This window comes from Mya arenaria, chromosome 2, assembly GCF_026914265.1.
Source record: "Mya arenaria isolate MELC-2E11 chromosome 2, ASM2691426v1".
Taxonomy (NCBI): Eukaryota; Metazoa; Mollusca; class Bivalvia; order Myida; family Myidae; genus Mya; species Mya arenaria.
The window spans coordinates 41,361,025-41,372,975 of NC_069123.1; positions in this window are offsets into that span (position 1 = coordinate 41,361,025).

Sequence of the window (11,951 nt, forward strand, 5' to 3'; positions counted from 1 at the left end):
TTATCATAGAGGAATAAACTGCTATTTAATCGCGGCATTGACCTTTTGATGAACATTTAATGCTCCACGTGATTTTTCTTTTCTTGTGCGTTGAAACGTCAAAGGCTAGCAGGGCAATGAATTGACAAATGATATCTTGACTGTTTGGAATTGCATAAAGTGTTGTGACTTTGCATTGTGTTTCTAGAAAAATGTATCCGGTTTACTACGTTTTACACAGACATTTAAAACTGGTGAAATGTCACAAACAAAGCTAACTTGCTTTTTCATGTAGTTCTAACTTATTCGGGTTTGCAATGCACACGTACACATATTGATATACATGTATACGTAGATGTCTCACTGTCTTGTAACTTTTATTACACACCCACCTGGCTTTGACACCTGCCTAGTAATATTTGGTGTTTGTTTTAAAAGCAAAAAGAAGTTTTGCGTAAAATCAATTTGTTTTGAATAATTTCACATATAACTCAGGTGTTGTAAAACCCTTTATTGCAATTTTGCCAAAGGTTACTAATTATTCGTTTTTCAAAATAATGTTATCTTGTTACTGCTACAGAAACACAGGTAACATGGATATTTAGGTAGTTTTTGTAGTCTAAACGATATTAGTGACAAACTGCACTTCTGACTTATATATTCAATGTTTGATATTATCAAGAAGGAATATTTAAATTGTAGTTTATACTTTAGAAATGAACCCGGATATCTTAATAAAAAAAGCATTTTGTTATGAAAAATCTTAGTAGACAATTCTAAACGAAATTGATTATGAGTTATCTTGCAACTGTATCTTTTATATTGTACTTGTATTCAAATAAGTTGATTTTATAAACTATACATTTCTATTTACAAAATGATATTATTTGAACTAGCCAATGATAAATAATTCCGCAACTGGTTTAACCAGTATTTATTGCAGAAAATGTTGAACAAAGTAAATAAGCATTTGAGCTACAGAAATGCATAATATAAATACAAAATAACGAGTGATGAAGCCGCAATTAGTCAACCTCTTTTATATTGTGTCCACTTGTAGTAATTGTTAGTTTTCATATGCTTTTATTTAAACGTAAAATGTGATTTAATAAAATAGTATTGAGTTAAGTGAGTGTTAACGTTGGAAACACTCTTCCAAAATGTCCAAACAGATATTTATTACTCTTGATGTACTGAGCGCAATGTATTTTTATAACAAGTGTCAACAATGCTTTTTCCAATTATAAAATCAATATCTTCCAAGTAAGCACAGTTAATATGTGGCTAATTTTACTTAACGTGTGTTTTACATAACAACCTGTGTGTCAACCTGTGGAAACAATTTACTGTGGTACACGAAGACGTCTATTGATTTTGTTTACATTTGGTACCAGAAATAAACATGTAACATGCATAGCCTACTCAAATCTCATAAAATGCAATGGAAACGATTAAAATAATCGACTAGGCTTGAGAGAAGCCAGTGCCATTAAACCAGGTTTATGTTTAAACTGCTTGCTACTGAGCTTGTTTCTGTAGTTTTTTCACATAAGAGTTGAAAGAACACGAACATTATACTACCCTTGTATCCAAATAAACCTATGCAAATCTGCGAGGTTGTATTGACTAATCGACCATTTTCCTGTACCTGTGATTTATGTAAGAGACGGTATCGAATTAGAAGTGAATACACAGAGCTACACTGCGGTCATGTGTTATGATCCCCTTTTAGTCGGTATATTACAAGAAACTGACCGCTATTAGTAATTTCTGACTAAAATATTAAACAAATGAAAAGAAAAACACGTTTAGCACATCACAGGTCATATTCCTTTTTAACTCATCGCCCTTAAAATCACAAGTCTATTCACATGATATGAAATTAATAATGCAAAAAAAAATCATGTACAATCATAAAATATATATACTGTAAGACGTATTGAATTTATTTCAATTTCAAATGTAAATGCAATTTTGACTACATTTCGAACTCCAGCTAATTAGCATTTAAACGAATAGAAAATTGAGGATATCTCTAATAGAGGTAGATAGGACCGTTTATTGCCAGGATAATATATACAGAGGAAAGTATTTTCTTAATGCATAAACATATTATTTATTTATTTATTCGTACAATTTACATATAAAACATTGCAATTTTCCCGGAGCTAGGCAATTGTATACAAGCAATGCATATTATAGAATAAATAAACTCATTTGCCAAACCACACCATTAAAACTGTTTCATTGATATAATAAGAATATCACCTTTACATAAGGTTAAAAAACTTAGATATTTTTGTTTTCTCCTTATCGCTTTTGTGTGGTTGTATGATAATCACAAGGAAGGATTATATATATCTTCCATGGCCGAGAGTGTAAGATAGGTTCATCCCAACACGAGCCTAGTTTTTTCACGGTAACGAGGTTTACTGTATTTCCACAAAACACCACGCACGAGATTTTTTAAATACATGACTTACTGGATAATTACAAATTAAGCGATATGTTTTTCTTTTTTTTTTGGCAAACATGCGGATCGGTTGTGCAATGTTTTACTACACATGTGCAGTACAAAACTACGTAATGGTTTTACTACACTGGAAACAGGATAAAGTATTTATATTGTAAACAAAAAAAACAACTTATTATTAAACAAAGTATTTTTTCTTTTAAATTTATGACGTGGTAAACGTGGCATTATTCTTTAACAGATATATTGTAGCTGCACTCTGACTGATTTTGACAACATTTTTTGTCTTTGAATGAGCCAATTTATGCAAAAATGCATGGAAACCAGTGATATAAGACTGCTGACAAAACTCAGATTGCAGAATTTCATATTTAAGTTCAGAACTTGGTGTTTTATTAATTTATTTGAAACCATCAGTAAGGCTTTAAACATTAAAACATTAATTTGGAACGGAAATGTATGAAAATCTGCGATCTGATCTTTTGTCAGCAGTATTATATCACTGGTTTGCAGATATCTACACAAAAATTTGCTCATTCCATGACAAAAAAAATAACAAATGTCAAAACGGTGAATCGGTGAGAGTGCAGCTTTAAGTCATGAAAATTTAACACAGAAAAAATAACAAAACAACCCAGAACAAAACAGTTTTGTCCGTTATCGAAAGCCCATCGAAAGACAATGACACACACATAAAGTGTTTCTTGATAACCACTGGTGTGCGACAGCGTCAACATATGATTCAGCTCTCAACGATCATGTTTTGATGCTGTCGCACACCAGTGTTAACACAACCTGCATTAACTGTCCCGCTTCAAAAAATGCTTTATAGTTAAAACGTTTATTACTTTTTTTCTCAACATATACAACAACTTTTTTTACCAAAAACTTGTCAGCAATTTTCCGTTTTCTTTTAAGTAAAAAAAGCAATCATCGACCTTGATTTCAGGGCTGTATTCCAATTATTCTTTTTCCTTAAACTTATTGCAATGTAAGAAGCTCCCTATTATAGTAAAGTCAATCGCAGAACTCTGCAAATCATTTATATGATGCTTTGAAGAAATAGCGATGCTCATATCAGACGAGAGCAGAAAAATAATATAAGTATATGTTATCGCTCAATGTATACCCGGATGTCAAAAATTGGATTGGTGACACCAAGTGGTCCGTAGGCTAGTGATTTGGATGATTCTGCATTTCTTATAAAATCATACATAGTTCATTGAAGAAAATGGAACTTTTTTCATGCATAGAAAGAAACTGTCCGTGAACAAAGCGGTTGCTGCTGAAGAAGTAGACACAGCGGTCATATATTCGTAACTAACAATAACAAAATACCATCTCGGCAAATGTTTCCGAAAACAAATGGGTGGATTGTAAGAAATACATGAGTCATATATAGATAAATGTAAGATAAAAGTATACGAAGTTATTTTTTGCTATTGTAAGCAATTCCTATGCCGTGAATACATAAGTTTGTGCACATATGAAAAGTGTAAAATAACAGGATGGATAACACTCCTTTAAATATGATAGAATAATTGTATAATCATAATATTATGTTTCTCTATAGGAAACAATATAATGACTAAAACAAAATGACAATTAAGCAGCTTGATGAATATTTTTATTCAAAACAACAATTTCTTTTCATGACCATATCAAACTCCATAATCGATATCGAACCGGTAGAACAAAGACAATGTTATATACTAATGAAGAAAACAAGTATTGATTGGAAAATTGGAAAAGATAAAAAATATATCTACTGAGGTTTTATGGGCTAAATCATGTTTTGCAGGAAAAAGACTATAAAACATCGTTTATCGATCTCTATATCTTGTACATTTATTCCAAGATCGGTTTATTGCTATCAAATGTTTTATTGACTATTGTAAAACTATATGAAGGAATTGTTTGATGAAAAGTATCTTTTTCCTCTTTAATGATTTTCCTTGCATCAAGTCATTTGAATGCCTAAGTTGCCAATCAGCGCCTCATACACGGTTATGTCAACTATGTGTGGCGGCTTTAAGGGTATTTCTTTATCATCTGGCGTGCTTGACAAACCTCTCGTTTTGCTGAATTGTGCGGAAGCCGGAAACAATAGCTGGCACGCAGCTTGGCCGAGGGTCACTTTCTTCTCCGCACAACATACACGTAAATGATACTTTATTTTGCATATATAAACATTGGTGAACAGTTGGCGTTGAACATGCTTTAGTCGAGAAGTAAGTTGAAATCAAATATATCCCAAATAAGTTAAAATAAAGGTGTTATGGGTTATTTATATATTTTATATGTTTGTAAATCGTGCCCTATTGAGCACTAACGTATTGTCTGAAGGTGCGTTGTAGCACTTAAGTCGCCTTAACAAGAGCGAGGAAGACATACGCATGCCTATTATGCAAAATATTATTCCTTTGCAGACATACACACAGCAAACTACGTTTGCTTTAATTTACATAATTGCTCCGTCCAGTTTATGAAAATAAATTATTCAAATTCCACAACTTGTCTCTTGGCAATTGGCATGAAGTAAATATGTTTTCTTTGCTCTGGAATAACAACTCTTGATATACTATCTAATAACAACCGCTGTGTCAGCTTGGTCAATAAACTTTATTGTGATAACGATACTACCTTTGTGAACAATGTGAGAGATATCAATTAAAAACATCGTTTGGACTCAAATATTTAAAGCAATTGCAATTGAGGGGAACCAACATTGAAAGATATGTAATTGGTCATTGTTTCAACAATAAATAAATACTGCCAGGAAAAAGCTGTAAGCATTACAGTTGATCTTCTGTTAATAATGATTTTTTGAAAATATAATGTCAAACATAAAAACTCATTCTTTTCTTTTGTTTCTAATGTTCGTGTTTTGTTTAGTTACAATCGCAAATAAAAAGAACAACAAATATTAATAAGATATTTCATATAAGAATTTGCCGCTAATTCGCTCTTTCCCGAGAAAAGATATCTGTTGTCTGTCAATATGTTAAAATGTTGATGTACTCATGAGATTTGATTCCCAATCTTAACTTCAAGACTTTGTCTGTGGTTTACCGTATTTATTTATATCCTATCCTAGATGCGTTGCCACCGTTCGGTCATGATTTCCCCCGAACGTTTTCGTTAACAAGATAGTAAGAGGCCCGTTTCGATAATCTTAGTCGATTTTAGTCGTAAATTGAAATTATCTTAGTGTCATTATTGCGCTATTTTGCTACATTGTTGTGTGAATTTGGCTATAACCAGTATAAAAATGAACACAAAATTAAACAAATAAAGCCGAATCAACTAGATGTCATTGATGACATTTCCATGGATTTGAAAGTTACGACTAAGATCCGTTACTGAAACGGGCCCAAGAGAAGCATACAAACAATAATATATTGAGAGTTACGCATATAACGAGGGAACATGGCGGCGGTATTAACCATGTTTTCAATAACACTGTTGCACTTAAAGCACGAAAACAAATTGGTTTTGCAAAGCTTTTAAATCAATGAAACATATTTTTGTTTTACATTATCTCTCCGAATGTAGTGTTTGTAAACATTTAAAGCTCCACTCTCACAGATTTACCGTTTTGACATTTTTTTATTTTTTATCTTGGAATTAGCCATTTTTTGCGTAAATATCAGCAAACCAATGATATAAGACTGCTTATGGCTTAAACCGTTACTAACGGTTTAAGAAAAATGCATTTCACTTCAATTTTTGAACATAAATATGAAAATCTGCGATCTGATTTTATGTCAGCATTCTTATATCACTCGTTTCCATGCATTTCCGTATAAATCGGCTCGTTCCAAGAAAAAATAAAAAAGTTGTCAAAACGTTCAATCTGTGAGAGTGCAGCTTTAACATTTATCACGAGTAAACACAAGAAATTTAGTCCAAAAGTTCCAAACGCAACATCTTTTTGTAAAATAAATGAAGATGCGGGATTTACTTAGTTTAAAAAATAGGAGTAGCGTAATTATGTTTTCATTATAATGATGATTGTACTTGCACTTGAATAATAACAATTTTGCACAAGAGCAGAATGAAAAACATTAAATAGTTCAGCTATGCCGATGGGAAGGGTTTCTATAAAACCGAACCTTCGGGTGTCGCTAAATGTTGAAAGCAAATGTATGCACGACAAATTCACTGAAAGTAAAAAAGAAATCGACATGGGTCTAGTCCGGATCTCACCAGTTTCCTGTGATGAGAAAGCTTGCTATAGCAGCATCGGATGCAATTATACTTCTCTTATATATTGCAGCAAGCGTTGAAACTTATTCGGAATGCAATAAGGGAACTCAATCAAAACACGCAGCATTCTTTTGTTTTCGTCGCAAAAAAAACAACTGATATAGCGCAACGGAATTTCACTCATTTGCGGTGATAGGCGACCAATTCGGCTGTTCGTACGAGTTGGGAGAAAAAGTTTGTATTTCAAAAAAAGAATAACGCTTGAAGAAAGAAGCCTGAAATTTATCAGAAGTATTTCAATGCCAGTTATATTAATATCAAATTCGGAAAATTTATTTTCAAGTACAATATTTATGTGAAAAACTACAGAAAAAAACTCAGCAGCAAAAAGTTTGAACATAAATCCAGCTTAATGGCACTGTGTATACGCCAAAGACATAGAACGAGTCGCGAACACATTCAATGGAAACTGCAAAGGACGGGATTTCCACGACAGTTACATTCCCAACCTTTAATAAATTTTCAATTTTTACTACTTTTATCAATTTTATAACTACGTATAAAATATAATGGTTTAGTCAAAAGCCAGCGTATTAGAGAAATGATATACTGTGTATATATTTTTAGTTAATTCATGCACATTAAACATACCAGCCAATAAGGCTAACAGAATATTTATTGAAAAAATTATTTTCAACTTCAAAATATATACAGTTTGAGCATATTCAATGAATGTACTGAAACATTCATATGTGAAAAATAGACCAGTGATATATACATTAAACACAACAATCAAACAAATTGGAGAAGACAGCTTTGAATATTATTGTATGTTTTTTAATCAGCTTATATTTTTGTGAAGGATTTGAAGAATACTGTTTTAATTTGTTTTATTATATTGTCTATAATTTAGTAGGTTTATGACAAATGTAATTAAACATAAATGTTAAGATGATACTCAAAGGATGAACAAAATGATGTAGCTTTATTTCAGGAACTGAACCCCATAATGATAGTGTAGATGGCATGAAGGAATTCGAATAGCAATAATGTTTAACTGGGTTAACCGGATTGGGAATATTGCAAAATGGGCTGCTTAATATTTTTTCTAGGTCCTAGATCTTATTGGAGGCAGAATCAACTTCAAAAACAATGGCATATGATGTACATCAAAATATAAACAATAATTAAATAACTTCAACCAAGTTCTCAAATATAAGGTACAGATTTTTCTTGTGGTTAACTCAATCGATACAAATTTAACGTTTCCGAATGCTATTTTCTTCTTATGTTTCAGTAGTTTATTAGCAACATCAATCTTTGACAATTCTATCAATTTTCGGAATATGATGAGTTTTGTTTACCGTCATAGCAGAACGCAACATGTAATGAAATTATCTTATAGTCTCTCAGGAGGAATTAATGGAAATCAAATTCATGGAGAACTTGACTGTTCTGCACATCATTATGTTACACATATGCGTTGTCCTCAATGTCCAATATACCGACGACACTATCCGAATACTTGATTAAAAACTATCCGATATTGAACCTAATCGCAATATGGACTTTCGGCTTTCCATAGCAGTAAAGTAGTTACTTCGGTATCAACTATATTTTCTACAATTTCATTGTAAAAAAGAACTAATAAAAGCCTAAACAACGTATGGGCAAGCCTCTGCCACAAAAGGTTATTGTCAAAATGACAAACATTGGGATTATTGGGACAAGAGTGAGGTTGTGCACACAAACTGGTTTAAGCCCCCAGTAAATTTACATTTTACTGACCGTTTCAGGGCGGTACCTAACAATCCTTGATAAACATACCTAGTTTTTTTATATAGTATACTCGTAAATGCACTGTGCTGTTTGTGGAGTTTTGTGCTGTTTTTCAATGTTTCTTGTTTGTGATTTTTTTGTTTTTGTGTTCTATGTCTTAAGCGTTTACGCAGTGCAAATATGAACTGCTCAATATTAACGATGGAAAACATATTAAGTTGCTAGTTTGTTTAAGAATACTTATATAAATATAAATATAAATATCCAAAACTCAGGCTGATTTGGATAAATGTTTTCATACATTACGTGAATTGATCAGGACGCACCCTCATCACCGCTTTGCTAAAACATAAAGTTTTTAAATACAAATATACCGCCCTACCCACATTTTGTAAGCCAAAATGCTCATTTTTCAAAATGTGGCATACAGTAAATCATTCCTTGTCGTGAATAAGAAATCTTCGATGCAAATAATTATTTCATTCAAATGTCCGTAGATGTGAATACACTTATTCCTGACCTTGCATGTCTAGATACATACCAGGCTTATGTTGCTATTTTCATGAATAAAAATAACCCTTAATATGAATATATACTAATATTTAACCAAATTTTAATAGTTTATGTTTAGGTCACTTATGAAGAACATAAAAGTATCCTCCATGGAAGATCAATTTTCGACCAAATATGCATTTATGAAATGGGTATTCTTTTATGACCCTTTTAGACAAACAGTTAAAAATCACAGATCTTTCAAACGCTTTACAGTTGTTTTTTTATTTCTTCATAACATAGACCAACTAAACATCATTAAGGGACTTCAAGGAACAAATACACCAGGTTCAATAAGCAAGTCCGGATCAAATGATGTATATGTAGTTACATACGGCAGTGCAATTTGTGTGGTCCGTTCTGTTTGTAGCCACGGAATGAATAAGATATTGCTCTTTATATAATATGAAGAAGTTTCATACAGGCGGCATTGTCAGTTTGCCATAAAACGTAGTTTTAATTTGTCAGCAAATCTCCGAATCGGTCTGAAGGACTCAAATCCAGAGCATCGACATTAATAAACGATATTTACAAGCTTGTCAAACAAATGACATTGATGTATCTTTCACAGAAATCTCATTGTTTATCATAACATACACCGCAATGTTGTAATTTCGTATGTTATGGAATATGTGTATACAGGATGTCTGAGGCAGTGATTCATCCGAGCTGTAAATAATGCCTTTGGGGCTGTTATGTTTGTACTTTTGGATTCTCTTATTCCTGTAGTATTTATTGTATTACTACTGTCTTACTTACGTGTGTCTTAAGCAAGCACAATTTCCATGAACAAATTCGATTAATTACTCACAATTGTCAAGTTATAATTAGCTTTATATTTTTACAACATGCATAGCCTTCTTTAGTATGACAATTTATATAACGACATGAATGGAAACGATAAAAAATAATTTGCCCGCCATCAACTGGGCTTCAAAGATAACTATAATGTAATAGGACCTTGGTGTGGAAACAGATACATGCAGTTGCCATGAAACCTTTGAACTATCTGAGATATCTTATTAACTTTATTTCCCAGTTTCCGGATACGGAGTTTTATGTAAAAGACAGACATCGAATTACCATGAATTACATACACTGCCAGTCAGATAATAATGTTTAATGGACTATTTTTGTTGTCGGTATAGTGCAAATGAAAGGTATGTTATGATTAAATCAGTAAGAGAATGGATGTTGCAGTTCAAAAGCAACCGCTTTATCGAACAGATGTTTTAACCAAAAGAGGAGTTTCAATCTATATAGTGTTCTTATTTGATTTTATTTCTATATAATTATGTATTTATAATCTATAACAACTCAAATTCCTTTTTCAGAACTTGCTGATTGCAATATTCTGTACAACATATCAATTAGAGTATACAACTCGTCCAAAATTGCAATAGTCTGTACAACTTATCAAACAGAGTATACAACTCGTCCAAAATTGCAATATTCTGTACAACATATCAATTAGAGTATACAACTCGTCCAAAATTGCAATATTCTGTACAACATATCAATCAGAGTATACAAGCCATCCAAAATTGCAATATTCTGTACAACATATCAATCAGAGTATACAACTCGTCCAAAATTGCAATAGTCTGTACAAGATATTAATAAGAGTATACAACTCGTCCAAAATTGCAATAGTCTGTACAAGATATCAATTAGAGTATTTAACTCGTCCAAAATTGAAATATTCTATACAACATATCAATTACAGTATACAACTCGTCCAAAATTGCAATATTCTGTACAACATATCAATAAGAGTATACAACTCGTCCAAAATTGCAATATTCTGTACAACATATCAATTAGAGTATACAACTCGTCCAAAATTGCAATATTCTGTACAACATATCAATCAGAGTATACAAGCCATCCAAAATTGCAATATTCTGTACAACATATCAATCAGAGTATACAACTCGTCCAAAATTGCAATATTCTGTACAACATATCAATCAGAGTATACAACTCGTCCAAAATTGCAATAGTCTGTACAAAATATCAATAAGAGTATACAAGCCATCTAAAATTGCAATATTCTGTACAAGATATCAATCAGAGTATACAACTCGTTCAAAATTGCAAAATTCTGTACAACATATCAATTAGAGTATACAAGCCATCCAATAGAGTATACAACTCGTCCAAAATTGCAATATTCTGTACAACATATCAATTAGAGTATACAAGCCATCCAAAATTGCAATATTCTGTACAACATATCAATCAGAGTATACAACTCGTCCAAAATTGCAATATTCTGTACAACATATCAATCAGAGTATACAACTCGTCCAAAATTGCAATAGTCTGTACAACATATCAATAAGAGTATACAAGCCATCTAAAATTGCAATATTCTGTACAACATATCAATCAGAGTATACAACTCGTCCAAAATTGCAATAGTCTGTACAACATATCAATCAGAGTATACAACTCGTCCAAAATTGCAATAGTCTGTACAACATATCAATCAGAGTATACAACTCGTCCAAAATTGCAATAGTCTGTACAACATATCAATCAGAGTATTCAACTCGTCCAAAATTGCAATAGTCTGTACAACATATCAATCAGAGTATACAACTCGTCCAAAATTGCAATATTCTGTACAACATATCAATCAGAGTATTCAAGTCATCCAAAATTGCAATAGTCTGTACAACATATCAATTAGAGTATACAAGTCGTCCAAAATTGCAATAGTCTGTACAACATATCAATCAGAGTATACAACTCGTCCAAAATTGCAATAGTCTGTACAAGATATCAATCAGAGTATACAACTCGTCCAAAATTGCAATTGCATGGTTAACCCTATGTTGAAACCTGAAAACATAATTTCTTAATTGGTACCATTTCGGCAATGCCTCTTTCATTTTGGTGCTATAATAAGGATTATTGTATTAGAGAAGTTAAATTCCCATCTATGCCACACGAA